Here is a 27,350-nt window from a genome sequence, read left to right as displayed (position 1 = left end):
GAAGTTGCTGAAATGTTTATTTCCTTTAACCGCACCCCCCTCCTCCCCACCCAATTTTTTTTTTTGCATATTCGGAAATGTTTATGCGACTTTATCTATTATAATCTTTATATTTTCTTACCACAAAATAAATCTACTCTTTGATGTGTGTCTTGTCTTTTCACACAAGCTGTTTATGACCTTCAAAATGCTCCATCAGGTGATATCTGAGCAGATTCTTTTATATGTAACCTGTAAACTGGAGCAGCTCTGACCTAAAACAGCAAACTAAGATATGCACCTATGAAGCCCTTTTTCACCTGTCAGGCCAGATTTAAGACAGAGAGTCTTCTTCACTTGTGACACAGCCACTAAAAGAACAAGCAGCCAGTTTGTGTGAGTTGAATCTGCAGGAGGCTGAAACCTGAAGACGCTCTGAGGACACAAACAGGGATCTCCATTCAGATAATTACTCCTCCTTCCTCGTCTGGTCAGAAAATGAGATTGAGTCTTAATACTCATGAGACGCAAGGTTTTTAACAACGTCAGAGATTCAGATATTTGTGCCGATACCTTACTAAAAACTAAACTACCAGTAAGGATTCTGTTTCAAATAATTTGTAAATTGGCAAACTCAGTTTATTTTAGCCGAATATGCAACATCCTGCTTTCTCAAAAATCCTTTCTACCGATCTGAATATGTTGGATCAATTAGGTTGTGTAAATGATTACCAAGTCTAAAAAAATTAAACAACTATTAAAGTTGCAGCAAGAAATTGCCTGGTGAGTATAACCAGTAACCATAACCAGCGGGTCTTTTTTCTGTTAACTGAGCACATGTCTATGACATACGCAGCCACACTCTTTAGTGTGGAGTTTATTGAGCGAAAATTCAAAGTTACCAAGTTATTTTCAGTCAGAAAAGGTAACAGCCAGGAGTCTTACCAAGTTAGCAACTCTGTTGCTATTTATTTAGCAAATACTGAAACCTTTTCAGTATTTTTTTCTTGTTTAGAAACGAACCTAGCCACAAATGTAGTGAGCTTTTCTCATTCTTAAATTTTGGGGACTCTGATGAAAGCACATTCTCACTCTTATCATTTTTAGAGTCACGGTGCAGGAATGGGGCCCTCCACCATCATAAAGGGCCCAGAATGGTCAGAAAGAACTTGAAGAAATAGTGAATGATGACCGGGAAATCTCCTCTGTGGACAATTTCTGTGCTATTTCCATCCTAGAGTTTCTTGCCATTTGCCGATCTGGAAGAGTCGTACAGATGTTCATATTTCCTCACAGTTTCAGACAATTGCTCCTCAAACCTATTCACCAACCTCTCTGGCTCAAAAAACAAGAAGTTGAGTAGTTGGAGTTAGACAACATTCTATCCAAGTGCTTTCTGGAATCAACAAACATAAAAAAAACACCTGAAATTATAAGCATCAGGAGGTCAACGCCTTGCAAAAGAGATCAGGAATGAAAAATTCTGATTAAAATTTAAAAGTGCTCGTGACCTCCAGCAACATATAAAGAACTACATTTCTGTTGGTCATTCTGACAGTCACGTTTTCTGAGGATGCAGCAACGCTTCAGTCAATATCGAAGCAGCCGTCACGCGACGAAAGAAAAGACGCAAGCAGGACGAGAAAACGTTCATGTCAGCAGAACAAAGCGCTTCAAGTCAGAAAGGTGGAAAGACGAGTCTGCAGACAGTCTAGGATCCTATGTGTTGGTTGGTTGCTATAGAAACTCTTGGTAGTAAAAAGATGACTCAGGCAGTTGTGTTTCCCTCCGATGGCAATATGCTAACAGAAACTCAGTTCCTGGAGATCTTTTTTTTTTTTTTTTTTTTTTTTTAAGTTTTATTTTACCACAATGTTCCTTTTGTCTCCATCCTTTTGCGTTTGTCCCGCCGTACCTCCCGGTCCAGGATTAGGAAGGATATCTGATATATGGAGCTTTTTCTTCAGCAGGGCTACAGTTATTGTTTTTTCATACCAATAGGAATATTTTTGGTGAGCTGTCATTTGAAGAGTCAGGATCCACACATTAACTTTGAAATATACAGTATATTCACATTTCTTCAATTAAAGCCATAAAATGATGCAATGCAGGTGTGTGTCTGCATGTGATTGCATAATACACAGAGATAAGCATTTTGATAGATGGCGAGTGAAATGTAATTAGAGAAAAAACTGTGTAGGCAGCAGCTTATCAGGAGCAACACAGTGCATGCAGGGTACAGTATATAAAAAAACCCAATAAAAAACATATAGTAGTAAAATGAAAAAAAAAAAAAGGAAAAGTCTTAAATTGTGGTCTGCACTGGTTTCCTATAGATAAGAAAAACACAGATGATGCAAAAATCCAGAGTATCTACAATCTGTAATGTATTTCAGGAAGCTCACAGCGTTTTCATTTTTAAAAAAACATTTTTTACATATTTTTTTAATGTAATGGAGCTGGAAGAAAATGCAGCTTTTTTTATAACCTTCCAGAAAATCCATCCATCCATTTTCTTTACACCCTTGTCCCTCAGTGGGGTCAGGAGGGTTGCTGGTGCCTATCTCCAGCTATTGTTCCAGGCTAGAGGCGGGGTTCACCCTGGACAGGTCTCCAGTCTGTCGCAGGGCAACACAGAGACACACAACCATGCACACACACACCTAGGGGCAATTTGGAGAGGCCAATTAACCTGATAGTCATGTTTTTGGACTGTGGGAGGAAACCAGAGTACCCGGAAAAAACCCACACATGCACAAGGAGAACATGCAAACTCCATGCAGAAAGACTGGGAATTGAACCCAGAACCATCTTGCTGCAAGGCAACAGCTCTACCAACTATGCCACTGTGCAGCCTTCCAGAAAATCCTCCTAAGTAAAATATATATTGGTTCTCTAGCAGCCTTGTTTGTTGCAGTTCCCAAAGTTTTAAACTTTTAATTAGTACTCTGAATGTAGATATGGGCTGGTGTGGAAATTATTTTCTGATAGCCACTTCCTGACTATAACACATACCTGCTTCGCTTGCATGGCATGTCCTTTTGTTTTTCCTCATTCAAAAACTGGCTGAGAGAAACATCCATCTGTCAACATATTTATATGCAAGGGAAACAAAGAATTGTGGATTTCAAAATTTAATTTCCAAGGCACCCTGATCAAATATTATGATTTTTTTTTACACGTTGTCGCAGTTGACATGTCAATGTCTCTATTACTTTTTGTTGTTATTTTTAGAGGATCTGTGTTGCTATAAATGGGTTTTGACAGTGAGGAGTGATACATCTTACCATAGGTAGGCCTTAAAACAAGGTAGAAGTTTTGAAATTTTAAAGCTGACCCGGTTCGCTCTTATTTGGGGATTTGCTACTTAAAATACTCTCATTTCTTTTCTCTCTTTTTTTTTTTTTTTGCTGGAAATTAAAACTTGTATGCTACAGGTTCTTTTTAAAAAAGTGAAAGGGAGCGTTTTAGTTTCCATAACATGTAGATATATTATGTATCCCAGAAATCTCAGTTGTTTTTAATCAAGGATACAGATTTAATTGTTTCCCAAAATCTAAAAATAGCTCATGTTTAAATGAAAAGATGAGATCTGGAGTTTTTGTTCTGATCTCAAATTCTCACATTGGTGATTTGATGTTGCATGATTTAAGCACAGCTGTGGGAGTAAACCTAACACACCCAGAGAGGGCAACGATGCGCGTTTATTTTGTTCTGTCCAACCTTCACTGCAGGACACTGTGACTTCGGTTCTGTCTTTAAATAGCTGCTCTGCTCCGTCGCCATGTGACTTACTGTTCAAGGTGAAGCTTTGCTCCTCTTTAAAAATCCAGGACTGAAGTTTTCACAAAGGCACCTCAGACTCAAGGGGCCCTCAGCGCTAACGACAGAACGCTCTGGACCAGGAAACCAAAGGATGTAACAAAAACCCTTTTACCTGTTAACGAATTCATTGGCAGTAAAAGAAACAGGGAGCCTTTTTCCATCATTGTGTTGTTTAAAATTGAAGTTTTTTTTTTGTTTTTCTTAAAGTAGATTATGTCACTATGACTAATATCACGATTTTTAAGCAGATTTATGTAATAAAAATATGTCCTTCAAAAAAAATCAAGCTGTATAATAGTTAAGATTCTACCAGTTATGTAGAAATCAAATTAACATTTGAGGTCAAATATTCCTAACAAAATAATCTGGATCCAAATGAATGAAAAAAACATACAGGTCTTATTCTAAAACATATGTACAGAATGCTTAGATCTTTGTTACAGCTTTACAGAGAGCAGATTACAACAACAGCAATGACAACGTATCTGTCCTTCTGTAATAAATGATTCACATTCAGTTAATTATAGTGAAAATGCAAACAAAAAATGGATAAGTACACTTGTACATGTAAACTGAAGTAAATGGTGAATAGTTTTCTCTTTTCTGAGTTTTTTGTGTGTGAGTAGATCTTTATGGCTGACTTATTTTCATATTTATTTGGAAATTGAAAGCTCACAGTGCATCACTTTTTAAATCTACAGCTTGCAAACAAAAAGACAATACCCTGAACAACAAAAGCTTAAAAGAATGTTTGTTGTACATTTTTGATTAAGTTTATGCATAAACTTAATCAATATATATATATATATATATATATATATATATATATATATATATATATTAATAAAGGTTAGAGTCAATTATCAAAGCTTTCATAAGTAATGTTATATTGATTTTGTAGCAGCTTAAATGTTTTAATAAATTTTGTGGCATTAAAAATACAGAGGTATTTTCACCTAAAGTATACATAATATAATATAATCCCAGGCTTCAGTGTAACAAAAGTAAGCTACAATTCCCATGAGTTTATTTGACTAATAAGTGTACAAAAAGTAAAATAATATTCCACCTTAATTTGGAAATCTGTACGGAGTACTTTTCCTGCCTAAATAGGAAAGAGATGGACCAGATCTTCCTCTATTACAGCCTGTTAGACATTAACACACACACACACACTCTACATCTAGGTTACCCTGCAGGCTGTGTAGGATTTGGTAGGACATGATTGGTCAAGCCAGAAGGAGATTGTGGGATTGGGATTATAATCTGCAGATAAATGTGTGTTAGTGTCTGCCTGTGTGAGTTTTAGCTCAGTTGGTATAATCTGTGGTCTAATAATAGAGATTACCACTTGAACACTTCTGAGCGCCTGTCGTCTGATTTACCCCCGTCCCTCATCTGGTGGGCATTCATGAAATTCCTCTGACCTCTGACCTCAACATACCAGAAGACGTTCACTTGGGGAACTGAACACTGTCATATTACTCACTGATGGGAGTCTTTATGAAGTAAAAGTCCAGCAACACCAAATAACAAAATGGTCAGAACCAATGGGATTAATATACATTTGAATTTTAGTGTACAGTTTCATTTTTATGTTTTATCTCCATAATTCCTTAATCCTTCTGGGGTCAGTGCAACCTCGCTGGACCGCGTACAGAATAAAAAGCATGTGGGGTTCGATGGACACCGTCTCTCAACACGACCGGAGAGTTAAAACACTTAATTACCACTTGAGGAAGCTGAAGTTGAACTCACAGCTTTCACATTGCACAAATAGACAAAGATTTGAACCGACATAGAACTTATCAGATTATGTTCTTGTTTGTTTTTGTTGTTTTACGTGAACTTTACCTTTCTAACAACATTATACTTCTTTGAACTTGTGTTCAGTTGCTGTTTTTGAGAGTATCTAGTATTTTTTTTTCTATTTTCTCCATGATTTAGTTCTGTTCAGTCACTTCCTGTCACTCTGGTTATATCTCAATGATATAATCTAACATTTTGTGTCTCATTGTGCAACATTTTCTTGTCTAAAGCTTCCTGTTGCAGCACTTTACCACTAACACTCCTCTGAACACATTTATTAAATGCTTAAATTATATAAAACTTTTCACTCTTGGGGTCCCCCAGAACGTCGGGCCTTTGGATGTGAGACTGATGCGAGGTGACATCCGTCTCTTCTAGCTACGTGTAGTTCAGCTGGATCAGAGAACGGTCTGCATGGAAAGAGCTTCCTAATAATAATAATCAGATGTTGTTAACAGACACCAACTTTAATTTTGAAACTTTGATTATAAGTGCACAATAATTATAACCCTATTCAAAGCGGGAACCAAAGACGCCTCACATGTCCCTTCAAACACAAAATCATCCTGTGCAATTTAATTCTGAGTCACATTTCAAATCAAAGGTTTTATTGCGTCATCTCGTCAGTAAGTTGCAGGTGGATTGATTTGACTTTGTGAGAAATTTCTCTTGTTAGTCAAGAGTTTGTGAGAAACACACACAGCTCACCCAAGTATTAGTAACATACTTGGTGGAAGGACTTTAGTCAAATTTTGACAAAAATGTACTTTTGACTACAGTAAATTTTAGTTAAAATTTACTTTCACTAAACATGAAAGTAGATTTCAAGTTTAAGATACGCTGTTATCTTTTAAACACACATTTTTCATCCATTTGCCTGTTAATTAAAGAGGTGATAATCATTTTAAGTGTGTCTGTTATGGCAACAAATGCAGTACAAATATTTGCTGTATCCAAATTCCCCTTAGTTTGGTTCTGATCCCTGTTTGGTTCTGTTGATTCTCATGAAATATTATAGGTTAAGACCCCAAAGAAGACAAGAATAAATATTATTAATCTGAGTATTATCTCAATATTTCCTTACTTTGGACAGAATATTGGATAGAATATAGAAAACCGACCTAAAAACCTTTTAATTGCATTATAACAAGCAGATAAAGCCATTAACTTTAATCCTAATATTTTTTTTGTATTTCAATGTCCTGTTGGAAAATCCTGCATTGAGTTTTTTCTTGTAGATTTTACTTTGGCCCTGAACATCTCAGCAACACGTTGCTCCGTTGTCTTTCAATTTCTTCACACAATTTACAATATCACACCCTGTTTCAAGTTATTTTTATTAAATAACATATTGCTTTAAGCACGAATCATAAATTTTTTTGACATCAGCTCACAATATCTGACTAGTCACTGCAAAAGGTTAGATACATCCTGCTGGTCCATTGCAGGTTGGCATGGCAACAATCTCTTCAAAGGTGCCACACATTGTGTGCAAATCAGCCGTCTTAGCGGGAGCAGTGAAGGACTTGACGCCACAGCAAGAAAGCATCAACGCAGACCGAAAGAGGAGACGACGTCTATGACATCATTTCCTCCTCAACATGCTGACTCATCAAACATTCAACACCTGTTCCACTCAACTAATGGGAGAAGAAACGTGAGACAAACACATAAACACGCGCGCGCACTGTGCGACGTTTAACCGTCTCCTAACTAAGGAATTTCAAAGTGCAAAGTGAAGCTGGAAGCTGACGGAGCGACATCACGGAGGACGGCGTGTTGACAGTTGAGGCGCGTCTCGGTTTCTATTAAAAGAACAGCGTCACCTTGACATTTAAAACACTGTGACGTCGTGTTTGACTTGATTAACTTTTCTGTCCTTTTCCTGCTGATGCAAAGAAGTCGCTCGTCTTCCTGATTGACCTAAAATCGTGTCAATATGCTGTCATATTCAGTACATGAGGCTCATTTGTCAGATTAAAAGTTTCTTTTGAAAACAGACAACCTTTAAGCAGGTTTTTTTTTTTATTGGTCTGAGGTAATATTCTAATTGTAAATGTCATGTTTTCTTTACCTGTAAGTAAAAAAATCATAGCGGAAATAAAGGCTTTCAAATATGTTATTAATCTATAAAGTTCCTGATTTAAATGGACTTTTCTATAATATTCTAATTTATTGACTGGGCCTACAATAAGCATTCATTTTTCTTTGTTTTTGTGCTTCCTTTGTCATGATTTTCTTTATTTATGAGACAGAAATTTTAGTTTTGCCTTATTATACAGTATATTGCTAATATCCCAACAACTCCTACCTAGTTTCAGGTTTCTACACACCCATGTGGTAGTAATAAACACAGATTCCAGCCATTTTATCAAAGTAGAGTGTAAGCAATGCTAGAAACTCTTAGAAATCTCAAATTTCCTGTTTTCAGCACATGGCTATAGTGTTTTGACAACACTGTCTGCACAAATCTACATCACTAGAAATATGGTTTCCAGTGCTGGTTGGCTTCGTCACGCACTAGTGGGTGTGGATGAGATTGGCTGCGAGGTCACTGCTTCCTAAAATTTGTAATGTTCATACTGTTGTGCTTACTAACATTTGAAAAGTCTTTTCTTTGGAAAGCATTTATGAACATGGTTTTATCACCAAAAATGTCCTCCTCAAATATCTTTCAGAGTTGTTTTGATATCTGATTATCTCTCTGTGTTGCAGAGCTGCAGTGATAAGTGTCACGCTTTATCACCAAAAATGTGATAAAATGATTATCATAATTATTACAGTTATAATAATCAATAATTATTATCAATGTTCTGATTGAAAATCTGAATTATTCCAGTAAATATCAGAATATTAAATCAGACCAATAAAAAAGTCAAAATATTTTTTAGACTTTAAATTGACAGTCTAAAAAAAAAAAAGAATTATATCTCCGACACATAAATTTCTGCAGACAAACTCAATTATAATGTGAACAGACTTCCAAATTAACCATTTCTCTGTTTATGTTTGCACAAAAACAGCGAAATGTTCTAAAAAATTTGCACTCTGGCATGTGAATGAATTGTAAGAAATTCATCTTTATTGCAGAAGTATCATTTCATAAACATCCTCCAGGTCTCCAACAAGGAGTTTTTCAGGGGGGTTTTCTTCTCTCATCCTGCCCTGTGTAATAAACACAGATAACACCAAACACAGATAAATGTGGGTCCTAATCCAGCATTGTTTGTCACAATGACAGTAGCTTTAAACTTTTTATTATTGCTCTGACTGCAGATATGGGCAAGTTTATGCCAATACGTTGGAGGCATAGTGGAAACAGGAACTAAATAAATGTTTCTAGAAATTCTGTTCAGCTTAACAAGGTGGAGAAAAAATTTAAGGTTTTTGTATGTGTACACACATACTGAGTTGTGACTGATAATCGTTGGTGTGAGGTTATCGAAACAACGTCTTAAACAATGTCGCCGCAGTCATTCACTTCCTCCAGGCTGTTATTCATGTCCTAATTTGCAGTTATGATTTAATGTGACATTTTCTATTTGGTCATGGCTACTGGGAAGTCCCAGCACTGCGGCGTTTGGCAGGGAGTCCCTCAGGGGTGTGGGTGTCAGCGTGGGGTCACCGTGGATTAGGCCTCTCCAGCCATGTCCCGCAGATGCTCGGTCATATTTGCATCCGGTAAATTTTGGATGCCAAAACCAAACCCGGGGCTCTTTATCCTGTCAGTGGGGAGCAGTGGGGGGGTTCTGGCATGAGTCCTGCCCTGGGCGAGCCTAGCTCTCCTCCTGTGACCCCCAACACAACCAAACACTCACTCATTGCCTAGATTAACCCCACTCTGCACACGAAAAGTCTTTACAACGTAATGATCAAACAAGTATTGATCTGAGGATAATTGATCTAGAAGGATAGCTGCAACATTTTAGAGTTAAAGCTGGATTAGCGTGCAATATTTTTTATATAATTTGAAATGAGGCACAAATGAAAATACTCTTTTTGTGCCTTAAACACTATAAAGTAAAATCTTCTCAAATCTTAAATTGTGTTTTTGAAAACATCTGATCTTTGGAGTCTTATTCATAGCGATGCACAGATATAAAAACTTGATATTAGTTATCTATATTTTCCTAACCTCCCGTTAATGTCGACATATTGTGATCCGATCAATTATGACAAATTATTCACATGGAGTCGCAAAACCTAAAAATTAAAAATAAAAATAAAAACAGCTTTTCAAACTAATTCGAGTCAGTTTTTTAACTTTCTGTAACTTGTGACATGATGTGTTACCTTGTGAAAGCTTTAGCCTACTTCATGTTGCCAGACATGTTCTGTTTAATTTACTTCTTGATTCGAAAGGTTTGACGGTGGTCAGATCTACTGAAACTGAACTGTCAACAGAGTTAATTTATGAAGTGGCATTGCTTTTCCAAACAGAATCAGGTTGGTTTGGATAGTTTTTTTCCCTTTATTAAATAAAACGCAACTATTTGTTGGTCCTCAGGTTATTTATTACATGTATGATATTAAACTTAAATTGACAATCTCAAACATAAACAGCTCTGGAAAAAAATTAAGAGGCCACTTAAAATTATAAGTTTATCTAATTTTACTTTTTGTACGTATATGTTTGAATAAAATGAACATTGTTCTTTTATTCTATGAATACCTGACATTTAGCATTTTAGACATTTTAGACATTTATTTGCAGAAAACGAGAAATGGTCAAAATAACAAAAAAGATGCAGTACTTTTAGACCTCAAATAAAGTAAAGAAAACAAGTTCATATTCATTTAGAAACAACAATACTAATGTTTTAACTCAGGAAGAATCCAGAAATCAATATCTGGTGGAATAACCAGGAGGTTTTCAGTGGACTCTTAATTTTTTCCAGAGCTGTATTATATAATAAGAACGCAAAAACTGATTAAAGTTTTTTACAGCACTCTACATACATGTTCATGCATCATTTGATCTAAAAACATCCCTTTAAGGTTCCTGTTTTAAATTTTTAATAGACTAAAACGAGGCAGCTCAGGGAGCTCAGTTCTGTAGCTTCCCTAGCTCAGTCATCATAAGTAGCATCAGCAGCAATGCGGTAAGGTTTTCCCAGTTGAGTGCGTCAGCGGAGATTATCGCTTCACCTGTGTGTGGCGCTAATGTTGTTGCAATATATTTTCTCATTTAGTCCTGCATGCATGCAGCATTTCATTCTGTGATTGCAGCTGAACACTAACAGGCCACAAAGTTTCATTAATAGCCAACACGAAGAAAATAAATCTAATAAGATCAAGAGTGGAAATCATGTTCTGTTTCACTCACTGAACATCACAAATTAACCTAAACTGATAATAAAAATTACATCTAGGTTTGAACGAGACCAGCACCAGTTTTGTGCTGGTTGTGTTTTGTGTCAACCAGCTGAGTAAGCAGTCGACTGTTATGAACACAAACACCAGGACATGGCAACAGGGATTTAGTCTCAGCTGCTTTGTGATAAAACGTGAGATCTGAACATCATTTTCCGACAGGTGAAACTTCTCACCACTTTCGGTAGCCTTCCAGGTAACGTGTGTAGGAGGAGTGTGTGTCGTTATGACCTTCACAACCTCGGTGTGTGTGCATGTAATACCTCCGAGACGGGAGTCGTGAGCGAACACTTCATCACTGCCGTCCTATTTACACACACACACACGAAGCACACACACACACACACACCAACTCATAACTTCAGCTTTAACAATTTCCCTCTCAATCACAAACACACACCTTGTATCGAGCCTGATTCTGTTTTTTCGTAATAATCACCCAATCACGTTTCATTACTGTCATCTATTCCTCTTTATCACATGACAGGCAATTAATTAAAAATATCCTCAGACAACATGGGGAGCAGGTGTAGACGCACAGACTCGGGCACAGGTAGCTCCATAAATCACAGCAGACAGAATGGGAGTAATGAAGTGGCTCACTGTTAGCGCTCTGTACTGTAGGCACCAGCAAACTACCTACTGCACACACCACTGCAATGGTCCGTGTGTTCCTGCTAGGGTGATAGAAAACTGCCTTTGAGGGGAAACAAGTTGTTTCACACAAAGTGGATGTGCAAGATCATCAGCCTTGAATCTGGGTAGCTGGTTTTAATAGAGCTTGGAGATTGCTCTTAATGGGGCATGAGACGGTTTCAGGCGTCGAGCTATAGATGGGTTCTAAAAAGTTAGGGTGTCAAAATTTGCTAAGATGAGATGAGAGATGTCACGAAATGTTAATGGTGCTACACAATACTGTCCCTCTCCTGCACGTTGCTGCACACTGCTGGACAGCTGAATGAAAAAAAAGGTTCCTATACTTTTAAAAAAAATATAATTCTGATTATTTTGGTCAAGAAAAATATGGATAGTCTGGCATCTCTACCAAGCGCATGTCGCTACATTTTGGGAACCTTCACTGGGTTGATGGACAGAGAAAGATGATGAACTCAGCTAAAAAATTGGGTTTTGAAACAAATTATGTTTATATAATGCCTACTGAATTATCGACAAGTATTTGGTTTCAGAGTGATGCCCTGATGCCAAGCTAAACCCAATGTTTTTGATTACTTTACAGAGCTAGACAGCATGTTTTTAATCATTTTTGTCAATCTAAGCCAAGCTTCCTATTTCTGGTTGCTATGCTAAGATTAGTTCCATGTTTCTAATCAATATGGTAAGCAAATCCCCAATGTTTCTGATCATTATACTAAGTTAAAAGGAATTGAATTGTATTTTCAAGGATTATAGTGGCATTTCATAGCACAATTAAGTTATATCTTACCATCAGTTGGTATAGAAATGCTATGCAGTATATGTCAAAAACAATTTAAAAGAAATTTGACTTTGCATCATATCTGACACCTTGAAATTGGCCTTTGTCTTTTTAAAAGCCTAAGTTCTACGTTTTCTGACACTGCCCTCAGCACGTCATCACAACAACGCTTCTTCATGTCGTCCATTAATGCCTGTGGAGGCGGGAGGTCAGCTGGGGACTGAAGCTCCAATATGAAGCTTTGGGTAAATAGGCGGCGCATTGCAGGAGCAAGAAGGCAAACATGAATGTTTGCAGCAGCAGATTCAACAATTCCTCATGCATAAATGAGTCAAAGCAGGACTTCAAGTATGTTTTTGATGAGTGACTGACATTATAACCTGATATACAGCTAAAAAATAATTGCCCCCCTTTAAAACCTTTTTTATGATAATCTTGCTAAGCTAAACGCCATATGTTAAGCCAACAGCTAAACAGATTAGTTTAAGATTAATATGCTAAGCTAACAGCTAAACCAGCAGGTAAACAACATGTTTATGATTAATATGCTAAGCTAACCTTTATGTTTCTGATTGGCATGCTAAAATAAACTTAATGTTTCTGACTGCTATATTAAGCTAACAGCAAAGCCCCATGCTTCCAAAAGCTATGCTAAGCTAACAGCTAAGTGCTAGTATCTTCTCAACAACTGTCATGTCTCTGGGTTCGAAATGAAAGAAGAAGGAAAAAAAACCTGCAACTGTGTGAAATATTGCTTTCAATTAAAGACAGATGTGGAATATCTGTTCAAACAAGACAAGAAGGGAGTTGTTAGCTGAGCTCATTACACCTGCCTGCTGCTGTCTGTCCACACATACAGACACTGAAATGAGGAGCTTCAGAGTAGAAACAACAGTTTGTGTGTGTGATTTTATTTTGCTTTTGCATGTATGCGTGTGTGTGTGTGTGTGTGTGTGTGTGTGCGTGTGTGTGTGTGTGCGTGTGCTCCCTGCAGCTTTCCAAACTAATCTGCCCTGACGTAACAACATGCTGCTTCTCAATCTGCCCACTGTTGGAGTCCTGGCACACAACAACACACATGCAGACACTGTGTGTAGGAATGCTGTCATAAGCTATAAATAGATAAAAATTGATTTATGTGGAGGCGAAAAAAAGAGCAAGCGTGTTACCGAAGGACATATCTACCTATACTGTAAAATTGTAAAAGCTTTTTATTGGCCCGAGCTTTTATTGGGATTTTAGGCCCGAGCTTTTATGCGCCGTCTGTCAGTTAAAAATGGACCTAAAGGTTGAGAGAAAGTCTCATAGCAGGTTAATCTCTAACATTTGGGTATTATTGTCTGGCAATGATTTAATGGCGTCTATCAGCAGGTTGGGATGCCATAAAATAATGCCATCTTGTAGAGCATTACCACTCACCAAGGGCTTAATGGCCGATTTATTTATTTATCTAACAGCCAGTTGTTTTTCTAATTCAATGGGCGGATTAATCTGCGGTATTAAAAGTAAAAACAGTGTGTTTATCCAGCCAAAGCCCAACATTAGAACAACACTGGCTTTGAGAGATCACAGCGTCATTCATGTTGATTTTTTTTTTCCTTACTCTTGCATGGTCTTTCTTTTGGTAGTTGCGAACGCTAAGTGGTTCAAGTGGTTCATTCAGACTCTGGGACTGTTCATTAGATGACATATGCACTTATGTGAAACTTTTGTGTCAGCACCAGTAACACCTGCATGAAGTTATGTCTTTTTAACACAGCTTTAAAGGTTTATATTGCCTATGTTGTGTTGAAAATAATAGTATTCAGAGCTTGTCTGTAGTGGAATGAGCACTGGTCTGGTCTCTAATTGTGCAAAAAGAACTAAGTTTAACTGCAAAGTTATCGATTTACTAGTCTATCTACGTTTTGACCCTCACCTTTGGTTATTAGATACGGACCACCAGTAAAAGGACAAGATTCTGGGCAGAAGTGGCTGTAAAAGACTATTTTCCTAGGGTGGCTAGGAGTTAGCCCAAAGGCAGACCAGGGGGGAAAATAGAAACTCACTGGAGGGATTAATTTAATTCAATTCAAAAATACTGAATTGATCCCAAAGGGAAGTAAAATATTATCCTTCCTGGACTGAGAACGTGATCTCAGATGAGCGGAAAACAACGGGTGGATTAAGGGATGTGGAAGCATACTGTTTCACTGCTTCAATGCAAACAAGCAGAGCAAACACAACAGCTTTCTCCTTATGCACAGCAGGAGGCTGAGCTGACTAGGAGGAGGCTCTAAGCAAAAAATAATAACCAAAAATAATAGCTCGTCTGCAATCTGTCATCTTCAGGATCATTTTGGACCAATAGTAACAATTATCATCTAGCTACTAATTTGTCAAATACTACCTCACAGATACTCAGCAATTAGTACGGTGCAAACATAAGATAACAGAAGATAATGCCCTCATGATTTAGTATGATCAAAAATACCAAGTAAAGAAAGCAATTTTTTTATATAAATCATCCAAATCCATCAAAACTTCTATTTGGGAGAAGCTGCAATTCTTTCAAGTCAGGCCAGAGATGCCTTCTTGCAATCAATCCTGTCCAAAATGACCCACTATGGATGGACTAATAAAGTTGATTAGAACAGTCACCACTGATTTGCCTCTGAGCCGACAACATAAAATCCCAGAGCTGAAATGATAATGTTTGTAAGGGAGAGCCATCATCAAAATTCATGACTGTGACATAGTGAAGACATATTGTTGTTCTCATTACTTAATAAAAGCAGACAGTTATCAAAACACACATTTCTGTACATAAACTTGACTTTTATTTCAGCCAGTGGTCCCCAGTTCTGGTCTCCAGTTCTGACATCCTGCTCCGACGCAGCTTATTGGACATGACCTCAAGTTCTGCAGAGGCCTGACAATGGTCCATTTATCTAAACTGGTTGTGTTGAACAAGGGACACATCTAAAACCTAAAGAACACCAGCTGACATTACGCAATTTGACAACCTATGAAAAGACTCAAGAATGTGCATTTATATCTTTATTACTAGTCACTGTTCCGGTTGCTTTCTAGGGGGACATTTTGATTGAAAATCAACAATTTAAAGTAATTTTCCTAAATGGACTGTTGTAAGGAAATGTTATTAATAAATCATATCTTACGACAAAAGCCCACTTCGAGGTATTTTGGTGTCATAATTTCCGGGTCAGCTGACCCAAATGGAGATCAGGGTCCTGAAATAGGCTGAAAAGACAACGTTTTCAACTGTTGTATTTCCATTACAAACTAATTCCCATCATTTTAAAAACATATTTAATTACAAAAAAAAAATTAATTTCACATGCAATGTTTTAAGTGCATGGGTACAAAGAGGTTTGCTTTTTGGGTACCAAATCAAAGTGGAAATAGGAAGGGAAAAAATACCAACATGCCAGAATAGCAGGAAGCAAATGTTTTGCTGCGTCTTGGCTGGACAAGAGCACAAATGTTTGCCAAACATGTCTGTGTAAAGGCGAACTGAAAACATTTGGAATCGATGAAGTCAGTATAGTCGGGTTTTTACTTACAGCACAACAACAAGAAGAACCACCTCCATGTTCTGCCTGTGCTGCTGCACCTCTTCAGACTATTAGGCATGATAAAACACAATCTGCTCATCGTGCATCGTTTAAGACGCTGGCAAAGATGCATAACATGCACAGGATCAAATACACACCTCTGTACAAGCAGAGGGTTACGAAAACACAACACCGCATCAGAAAGTTCACAAAGTTTCATCGCCTCCTACAGGCATGGAATGCAAAGTACATTGTTTCAATCGCTACTTGACTCATTCTGCTATTGTGTAAACACAAGTTTTTTTTTAGAAGTTTTTGGAAACGTTGTGTTAATACGGACTTACAAAATAAATCAGCAGAAAGAGAAGAACGAGTCTCTTATAGTTTATTTCTAACAGTACCGTTAGTCGTTAACTTATTCCTGCCCAAAACTATAGGTTCCCCTTTTCTCTTTCTGCAACAGAGGACTTCTCCTTTAATCAAGGTGAAAAGTGCTAATTAGAAAAAGGAAAGTCTGACACAAACTGTGAAAAGGTCTAAACATCCAATCAAAGAGCAGCAGCACAGCAGGAAAAAGACTGAAGCACTGAAGGCGGCATGGAGTGATGGAGGGAACAAAAGGAAAGGTAGGAAGGGTAAAAAGGACAGAGTGATTGATGTCCGGTTCGTTTCACATGGGACACAAAGGAGAAAAACTGTAGAAGATAAGTGAAAAAAAATACAGAGTTGAGGAAGGAAGGCAATATGCGAGGAACAAAGAGGAAGGGATGGTGCAATGAAGGAAAGACGTCAATGTATTTGAAAAAAGGAAAGGAAATAAAAAGAAAGTAAAGAGGATGGAAAGGAAAGGAAATTAAAAGAATGGAGGAAATAAAAAGGAAAGGAAAGGAAAGGAAAGGAAAGGAGAAAATAGGAAAGGAAAGGAAAGGAAAGGAAAGGAAAGGAAAGGAAAGGAAAGGAAAGGAAAGGAAAGGAAAGGAAAGGAAAGGAAAGGAAAGGAAAGGAAAGGAAAGGACCAGTTTCCAGTTTTGACAGGAGTGTGTCAGTGTGTGTGTTCATGGGAGGGGAGCATAGTACTGGACTTCATATCAATAATGAAGTCTGTTCAATACACACAAGAGATATGTTAGAATCATTGATGAGAATAAATTACATCTACATTTGAACATTTTCTGAAGTCTCCTCATGTTTAATGGATACACCAAAGAAATATTACATCTGCCGTATAATGAGAACGGAGATTAGATGAGAGGACTCTTTTATTTTTAGTGAAAATCTCAAACATGAAACACTTTATTGCACAATTTTCAAAGAACTAGGGTTGATGTAACATTGCAAAGGCTATTTTGTATTTGATTTTCTAATTGTAACGACCTTTGTGTGTCTGCTAGTTAAAAGCTAAAAAGAATAAAGAAAGTGCTGTGTTTAAGAGCTTTAGTTAGAGTTCACTTGCGTTTGCAGTGATATTTGTTATACCAAATATCACTGCCAAATTATACCAAACTTTCTGTCGTAGCACTTATGTAGTGAAAATACTTAATGCTTTGCTTTGACCGTCAAAACTTTATTTTTATTTTAACTTCCTAAAGTTTGCACACACAAAGAAGAAAAAATCTTTCAAAATTAAATAAACAGAAGACAATTTATCCATCCAGATGTTCCAAATGACCATATTTTCTTAATTCTCCAGCACACAAAAACACTGCTGGACTACCTGTTTAACCCAAATGCAATGTGATTACTGTAATTTCCGGACTACAGAGCGCACCATACTATAAAGCCGCACCTACAAATTAAAAACAAAAAACCTGAAACTTACATATATAAGCCGATGGTATCTCCGCCGCTCTCGGTTTTCCATAAGAAACAAAAGAAATATTTAAAACAAAAAACAACAAAAAGTCCATCTGATGGTGTTGACAGAACTGAAGGTGGTGACAAACTAGAGAGTAAAATGAAAAACTTGATAGTAATGCAATTCATGTAAAATACATTAAAATTAATTAATTGCACATTTAAGTGAGATTTGTCAACAATTTCACTGAAAGAGTCACAAAAACTCTGACGGAGTTGACGAAATACCAAACTACCTCAATTTATATGTTATTCTGAAGGAGGCCATATTGTAGCTCATCAGGTCCATTAAATCTTTATATTATATGTCCTTATATTATGTCTATGAGAGAAAAGATGACGTCATGGGGTCCTCAGAAGTTTTGGTGCCCCCCAATAATGCCTGATTTTTTTACATTCTTTTCATTTCTGACGGTGTTGACAAAAACAACACAACAAATTTGAAACTCCAAATTTCAATGGAGTTGGAAAATATATAAAAATTATTTTTAATTAAATTTATTGATATTTTTGTAATTATTTATATGAATATATACTTAATAGTCATAATATATAATTGTAGTATTCCTTTAATTGTTTTAAACTATTATAATGTATTGAGTTCTGCTCCAGGACAAGGGATTTTACAGGCATCATCCACCGACTACAATGTTTAAAATAAAAAAAAATATTCAGCAAAAACCAGGAAAATATACATTGTTGTGCTCACATGACCCAGGTTAGTTTAGTTTTTATTTTTTATTTGAAAAAATTATATTTTGTGTATATTTCATTCAAATTTTGTGCTTTATCCATAGGACCTGTTTTGTCCCTATTCTCAAGAATCTCTGTTGCACGGTGGACGAGTTTATATTGCAAACCTGTACATTTTGTCTTAAGGCTCCCAAATGCTATAGTGTACAGTGCGTACTCTGTGATCAGCGTGAAAACTGCGCGCAAAGTTATAGTTTTTGTCTATAGCTTTCAAAAGAAGCTGTTGGAAGGCTGAATAGACTGCTGACATTGCAATAATTTTTTTTTCCATTATGTGAGACTGCACCTCCAACTGTATGGCACAAACTAGAAGTATGTGGCAGGATGAGCATCTTGATCTGTTAGACTATAATGTAACTCTTCTTCTTTTTCCTTATTATTTCAAATGTAGAAATAATGAAAAAACAAAGAAAATATTCGGACACAATTATTTGCTGTTGCTTTCAGGTAAAGTGGCTTCCATCCTACTATCCAAACGCGCATAATAGGTTAATTGGCCGGTGTTATTAGACGCTAATTGACTGAAGACACTGTGAGCTCATTCAATGGCTCTCTGTGATGAGAGTTTGTGGGTATGACTATCTATGTCGTGTGTTTCTGTGTTGCCCTATGCTGGTCAACACACTCTGGAAAAGGTCAACCAAGGTGCCTTAATTGCCTCTAACTGCTGCAGACAGAAACAACAATCCCTTTCAATGTGTTAAAAAATTATCAATGGATGAACATCATTCGTTTTAACACAAACGTTCCATTTTTTATTTTTCTGGGTAACTGGTTCCTTTTTTTTTAACCCACCCATTTGACCCTTTAGCCCATTTTACGGGCTGAAAACAGAACCCACAACATGACCGTGTTGTATGAAATGCCCAAATATGCACGTATCCAACCCAAAACTGGGATGGGCTGCTTTTTACCTTGAAGTTTTTAGAGTGTGACCTTTAATGTCATTCACTTTTGTATATTTATGGCATTTTTCCAGAATAAACACAAAATCTTTTGTTAGTTTTGGATCTCAAAAGCAAGAAAACAAAAATATGCAATTCTACAATGAAAATTTAAGTTCTTGTTATTCTGCCAAAACAGATTAGTTTTGTTTAATCAGCAAAACACATTGACAGAAGCAAAAAAAAAAAACAAAAAAAACCTTTGCATTTAGCTTTTAAAATGAACTGCTTATCTTTGTTGGTGCTTTCTCATAAAATGTACCCACTATAATGCTCAAAAGCTAAATAAATTTATGTATAATGAGCACAAGAAGTGACCATTTAAACAAATTAAAGGGATTATTTTACTCAAAAGACAGAACCACATCATAAAACTAATCATTCCAGTCAGAAGGGCCAAAAATCAGCAGATATATCAAATGGGAAACAGACGACAAAATGACTTGAATAAATTAACTGACAAATAATATGGATAAGAATAAGGCAGTATCATACTGAGGGGTTATACAGCAGCAGCTACATTAAAATCTTCAACTAACTCAGAAAAGAAAACAGGAAAAGAGGCGGAGTGATAGAAGAGCTATCATCGGGAAAAGAAGGAGCAAGGTGCCTTACCGGATGAAGAAGAGGTGATGGATGGATGAAGAAAGTAGAATCCTGTTGGTCTAAAGCGCTCAACTCCGCTCTCACACTAAACCAGCTGCCCGGTCGGTCACTTTTGATCGATCCTGAACCGACCAGCGTCTCCAGCCCGCAGGTTCCGCCCGCACTTTGGCCGAGCAGCCATCAGTCAGTCAGCCCGTCATCCTTCAGGTATCCGGACACTCCGGGACTCTGTCGGAGCCGGAGAGTGGCGCGCTCTCCGCGGCACACTGCCTCCGCACTGCGCATGTCTGACCCCCGCCTTCACTAACGCGCTCAACAAATAGAAACAGGGACATATAGAGTGTTTAGAGAGGCAAACACGCACACACACAGACACACACACTCACACAACTGTACGAGTGGATAAGCATGTAAGGAAAAATACACATTTCGCGTACGCTGTGTATGAACGCTACTGTTTGCCGCTGAAAGTTGTAAATACAGGCTGGAGCGCATCGTGTTTTTCATCATCTTTTTGTGTTTACAGTCAACTAACTCAGTTTTCCGGTGTCATAATGAGGGATCATCTTACTTTCCTTCTGGTTTCTGAGTGGGTTTGCTGGGTGGTCTCTGCTGCGCCACTTCACTCCGACTGACCCTCAGGTTGCACAATCTGGCTTTATGTTAGATTGCAGAAGTAATTATGTGGCTGCTGACGCTGGAAACAGGAGGTCTCATGGATCCCAGGAATCTCTCTATATTTGCCATACAAAAAGGGGTTTATTGATGATTTCTAGATTTAGGAAACATCACAGACAAAACTGTCTTTAGTATCAATAATAGAACACTCTAGTTATGAAGATAAGTTTGGAAAAAGTGTAATTTTGTTTGAAGGAGAGAAATTAAACACTGGAAAATGTACATTTTGTTCCTTTTCTGTTGCAGAGTCGAATCCTCAATTATCTGCAGAAGAAAAATAGAAAGGTTATTAAAAATGTAACATCTTCCATTAAGGACCACAACTGACTTTTTTGTTTTGTTTTATTGCACAAAGTAAGGAAGCCTTTTTTTAATTTATGAATGTTTAAGATTTTGATCTTTTTTTGAAAAAAAAAATATTTACCCATCTTGTCAGTAAACATGTTAACCAGCCTGCAGCTTCTAAACTGAAAGCCGTCAAATTCAACATGAAAAATAGGCGCTTTAGCAACGAGTTTTAACATTAAAGTATTAAGTGAAGTGAATTATGGTAAAATTCCCCGCATTAGTGTGAGTCAAAAGAAAACAGATTTCTCTTTAGAAACCAAGATTTGACTGCAGATGGACTTACCAAGGTCCTTTTTAATGGATGTTTTTGTTGAAAACTGCTATATTGAAGGGAAACATGCAGAGACAGAAAGTGTGACCTCAGAAAGTTGAATTTAAAGAAAACACTGTGGAGTTTAGTTCACATATAAAATCAGCAACAACAACTTAATTCCTAAAATATATCTGTTTCTTTTCAGATATTTCATCTTGATTTGCTTTGTCTTAACTGATGGATTCTTCAGGTCCGCTCTAATATAGATCACTGCAGTAGATCCGTTCTGCTGCAACATTGAATTTCTCTCTAATATATTAATAAAATAGTGTTGAATTGAACTGATCCCAGTTATACACTTACTAGAAAGCTCACTGGGGGGGAAAATCATTTTAAAACTTGAATGAAGGGATTTTTATGAAATATTTAATTCAGATTTCTATCTCTGAGATAGACACAGTAACATCTGTGTAAACTGAATCAGTAGTACCTTTGCCATTTTTTTTTTAAAAAGGGCTTTTTTGTTCCATTTTTCTAAACAAAAATGAAACAAAAGTCTAAATGACATTAGTCTGATGTTCAAATGATCTGATCATCTTAAAATGAAAGCTGGAATGAACTATTTATGGAGTCGGTTTCTCTAAAACCATTGCATTATGTATGTTTTTTGTTCCCACTTTGCTTTAGATATGTTTCATATAAAAATATTAAAGTATATTCTCTTTAACATTTGCTTTTACCTGCATGTGGCACAGATGTTTCAATTTTTTTGAGCCTTACTTCAAAACAACGTGGCTCAAGAGAGAGAGGATCGACGTGAGCCGTGGTTATTATCCAGACCCTTGAAGTCGATACATGAACAGAGCGCTTTACCGTTCTGAGTCTGGAAGAATAAACCTGCACCCAAAGGAGAGAAAGAAAGACAGTGTAATTATACCAGCAGTCAAGGAGCCACTGATGTTGTTCTTCAAGGCAGATATTTCAGGTCGGGACACGTTACAAATTTGACTGGACAGCAGGAACGCTCGGCTTAATAGCACAACTGTTGCTGTCTGGGCGATAAGGATATCTGAGTAAATTAAATCCAAGGGAAGATTGTGGCTTCACTGATAATATGACTCCAGTCTTTTATCCCTGTCTAAACTTTTTGAGGAATTGCTACAAAGTTTATTATTTGATCTTTTATCTGAGATTATCTTGGTGCCGGCCGGCCGGCTTGATGCTTCAGCGTCTTGTGGAAGCGTCTTTCTGCGACAACGCTCAGCAGCAAGAGAATAACAGCTCAAACAGCACCAGTAGTGTTGAGAAAACAAATATATCAAGTAAGCCTTGCATTGTTCCTTGTGGTCTTCGTTGGGGTCAGAAGGGAGCAGACAGAAGGTGAGAAGAACCAGGTAGGTCGATCTTAGCCTGGCCATCGCCTTCCTACTCAATTCCACTTGATTCTCATCTGCCTTCTCTCACTCCGTCTGAGCTTTCTCCCATTGACTTGGATTCCTCCAGTAGAATTTCAACCTGTCCAATCAGTGAGCAGAAGGAGAAAGTTGTGATCGACAACGTTGATTTTTTTATTTCTTTTTTGTGCTGTTTGGAAACAACGTACCAGGTAAGGAATGGTGATGAACTTGGTTAGCAATCGATGGGAAGGCTAACTTCTAATATCTCTGAGCAGAAAGATGAGCAGCACTGAACTAAAACAATATCAGCAGCACTTTCATTAATTAATTAATCATAATTGACTTATTACAATCATAAATTAACCAGCGTAAAAGTTATTATTACCAATCCTTTGACAGAGTTTACTGAGATCACAGTAACAGCTGCTCATATGTTTTAGCTTTCCCAGTGACTGATCAAAATATACTTTGAACCAGTGGATTCCTTGTAATCTCAGAATAATCTGTCAGAAAAACCGAATCCACTGTGACAGACTGGCGACCTGTCCAGGGTGTACCCCGCCTCTCGCCCAGAACATTAGCTGGAGATAGGCACCAGCACCCCTCCCGAATCCATTAAGGGACAAGGGTGTTAGAAAATGGATGGATGGATGGAAAAACCAAATCTACAGTTCTCAAAAACTGTAACATTAATGCCAGCTAGTCTAGAATCCTTTAACGGAGGTGAGCATTCCCGCTTTAAGGTCAAAGCGAGTGATAAATACGTCAAATTATTTGTTTTAAGGCAGTACGGAATGATGTGACGTCTTAAAAGAAGAATTTGAATGTTTTTGCTCGTTTCATAAAATGAGCTTTTTTCTTAAGAAAAAAAAGTATCTGGTAAGAAAATTTTAGCTACTCGCCAATCAGGGGAAAAAAAAGTGTTTCTGCTCTAACTGTGATCTGTGTCTACAGGGCTGCACTCCAACACACATCAGCACTGTTTCTGGTTCTCAAAGGAAAAATGCAATTTGCAAATCTGTGTGAAAGGACTACTAATGAGTGAGCATGCATGTGTTCAACACGCTGCTCCTCTTTACCCCCAACTCATCCGGCATGCGATTTCTAAAAAAACACATTTATTTACATCAGTGGATTTATCAGTGGCAGATTTGGCAAAAATCAAACTTCTACGTATCTCAGGTTGGATTGATTTATTCGTCCTACAGGGAATAGATTCCTCACTTTTCACTGTCCGTCAGGAAGCTCGATGCCAGACAGGCTCCACGTTTCACGCTGAGGTGTTGATAGCAGCTCTTTTGGCTGCTTATTTATGAAAATCCACTTTATGCCAACCTGCATCAGTTTCCTCTCCTTAAGCCGAGCTCTGACCTTTTTCTTTTTTTTCTGTGACCCCTCGCTCTATCCTTCATGCAGCTGTTTATGTCCAGAAAGAAAATGAACCGTTTAACTAACGTCGCTTCAGTGAGGGGGCCGCCTGATTACACGATCACTAAAATAGATTTGCTGCGCTTCGTTCCTTACGCAACCGATTTGGCAGATGGGATGGGAGTTGAGGATTTTCAGAACATGTTTAATCACATCAGAATTACTCACTTATTTAAATAAAGCTGTTATTTACTCAGTAATTTACCATCATGAGCTGGAAAGGATTACAAATAATTTTTTTTAAAAAAGGTTACAAGTCAGGTTTTGCCCTTAGTTTGGCTTTGAAGTTGGTATTTTATTATTTTATTTAGAAACCTATAAAGAACATATGATTTTTAATCTGGAAACATTTCTCATGTTGCTGCTTTGCTACATTTTATAATCAACCGGCCTCGTTAGTGACTGAAGCACCAACTGTGTATTAATCCATGCCTAAAAGTAGTAAGGTGTGCAGCACAGATAACATGGAGTTGCCAGCTATTTTAGGGCTTCGCCTGATGTGTTTTTTATATAATTGCATTTTTTAAGCAGTTGTCTTCATCATAAAGTAACAAGCAGCTGCAGGAGAAGGAAAGTAAAGTCAGAAAGTGCTTGGAGACAGGCTTCCTGTTGGTTTGGTCTTTCTGATTATTTTGTTGCTGTTGTTTTTGGCAGAAAACATTAATGAACACAGGGAATTTGACTCTGACCGTTTGCTTCCTCGGTAGTTAAAAAAATATATACAAGTTGGGATTTTTTAATTAACAGAACAACAAAAATCAAACTCAGACATACAGTGCAATGAGAAAAAGTATTTGCCACCTTAGAGATTTCTCATCACACTTTCATGCTTCAGCTCATCGAACGAAATGTAACATGAAACAAAGACAACCGGAGTAAATACAATATGCAGTTTAAAAATCATGATTTAATTGGATTCCTTACGTAAACCTTTCTACTTTAAGTTAAATTTCACAAGCCCTAACAGTCTTGTAGATTTAGAAAATGAGTTGAAACAGAAAAAGCCTCAATTTAAAGGAGGCAGAGATCCAAAATAAAAGGTTTAAGGTTGTTAGTCAGATCCACCAAACAGAAATAAATCCGACGGCGATACCAGAGTTTCAGGTGTAAAACAATTAAAACTCCAATCATGTATGCAAAGTTCCGTGTTTGCTTTACATTAATCCTGTGTAGCTAAGGCTTTGGATCCTGCAGGAGTAAAAGCATTTGTGATTACTGATTCGGGCTGTGACATTTTTAACTGGCTGTGGAAAAACGGAGTCCACTCCCAGCCCTCTCCTCCTCTCTATGCAGTATCTCTTCCATTGCAGGGCCTCCCTGTAGTTTCCCAGAATTCCTCGCAGCTCACAGGTCCCCGTGGATCCGTTCCTGTGTTTGCTGTGCAGCGGCAAACCAATCCCATCCTTCTGTTCCTGAGGACATGCAGCCAATCGCTGTGCGGCTCTGAAATGACCCACTTGTGCACACACACACACACACGCACACTCTTCTCCTGATCTCACCTTGAACATCAAGGTTGGACAAAGATATATGAGAGAGGCACTGGCAACTGGAAGAGGCTCCTGTAGAACCAGTAAGAAAACGGAGAGAGATAAAAGCAGCGGCGACCTGATTCCAGTTTGGTGGGTTCTTCTCAAAATGATTTAGACCCTAATCTTTTCTGTTTTGTGTGCACAAAATCGAGCCAATGAGAAAAATGTCATTTTAGAGGACAGAATGGAAGGCCGAGTCTGACCAACACTGTTTTTGTTGGTCAGACTCGGCCAACAAAAACAGTTTTTCCTCATTTACTCAATTCAGGTTTTGATGCCGACGGGCAATCGAAACAGGCATCTGCTCGGATTCAATGGAAAACATGACAAATAACCTGTCAAAAACTGTTTTTCATGACCGCAGCTGTGCAGATGACAAGCAACAGAGGCGGCCTTAATGAGGATGCAAACGTCCTCGTATTTAGACTGACACCAAAGCTGCACAAGCACTGTCACGTTAACAAATTGAACAACGAGGACCTGTCGATGGCGTGAATGCGTTCCATGGACGATGCAAGGAGGAAGCCAGCTCAGAGAAAAACAACAGTGTAGAACGGACCGAGTGATTTCAGTGTTTGTTGGCTCAGATCCACTGTATGGTCACAGTACGAGGGATAAAGTGAATTTTTAATGTGATTATTGAACGGTAAAATGCATAAACCCCCTTAATAATAAGTTATATCTTAGCAGGGATAGAATCTGCAGAGGTGAATCCTCAGTCTGAAAGGTTTCACCAGAATAATTTAGTAATTGTTCAGAGATTGGCGACACTTTCTGAGATTAAACGCTTCTGGGTGATAGAAAAATGCGTGTAGTTCTGATAGTTTTCTGTCTATTGAGCAGCTATTGAGTTTATGAGTTCAGAAATGTGAAAAAGAAGTAAAAACAAGACATTTCAAAGTAAATAAACACTAACCATAACCATAATATCTGAACTTTTCAGTTCTTAAAATGAAGATGAGTCAATCGACAGAAACCTCCTTAAGGTGATGAAGGGAACATTCTGCTTTTCTGGGGTTTGATGTTTGCTCTCTTGGATCCAAGCTTTGCACCAACTGCGTCTCCTGCTTTTAGGCATCAACCCAAGATCTGTTTCATCAAACATTTTTCCAAGGTCAAGCACCGTGGGCAACCAGCTGGACAACAGCTGTAGCCACTTAGAAACGCGTCACAACTTAGAAAAAACCTGAGACTAATTTATCCCCAGAACACATTTACGACGCGCTATAAAATGAAATCCAGAGATTTTCACTTTAAGTTATGAATCGTGTATAAAAGTCCGTCTCGACAAAAATCAATGAAATGATACCCATTGAACATAAACTGACAACAAAAACAGCAGGCGGTCATGACTGCAGTTTTGGAAGAATCAAAATGTAAAACGTAACAAAGCCTGCAACATCTCCATGACTCCATTCGTTCAGTTGAGAGTTGCTGGCACAACATGCAGCACTGATTTCAAGCAAACTTTTACACGGCTTGAAAATCGACACATTTCCATCTTACTGCGGTTAATGCGAGGAACGGCCATATTGAAACGCGGAGTCTGCCTCACAAGTTGTTACTGGGGGTCATGAGT

General features: G+C 37.7%; 1 protein-coding gene across 2 annotated transcripts in view; it reads right to left on the bottom strand.

Moving 5' to 3' along the window:
• Nucleotides 1–20,545, bottom strand: part of znf385b (zinc finger protein 385B) — a 63,443-nt gene extending 42,898 nt beyond the window's left edge. Inside the window, exon 1 of one of the 2 annotated variants that reach the window (XM_088010613.1) lies at nt 20,145–20,545. The gene's annotated coding sequence lies outside the window, so the exon portion shown is untranslated. The remainder of the gene's footprint in view (nt 1–20,144) is intronic. The other variant, XM_088010621.1, reaches the window with a different exon arrangement.
• Nucleotides 20,546–27,350: the final 6,805 nt, after the last annotated feature.

This window comes from Poecilia mexicana, unplaced genomic scaffold, assembly GCF_051168715.1.
Source record: "Poecilia mexicana isolate PSO_F unplaced genomic scaffold, ASM5116871v1 scaffold_2, whole genome shotgun sequence".
Taxonomy (NCBI): Eukaryota; Metazoa; Chordata; class Actinopteri; order Cyprinodontiformes; family Poeciliidae; genus Poecilia; species Poecilia mexicana.
Note: the sequence above shows the minus strand (reverse complement) of the source record. Positions and strands in the feature narration are given on the sequence as shown.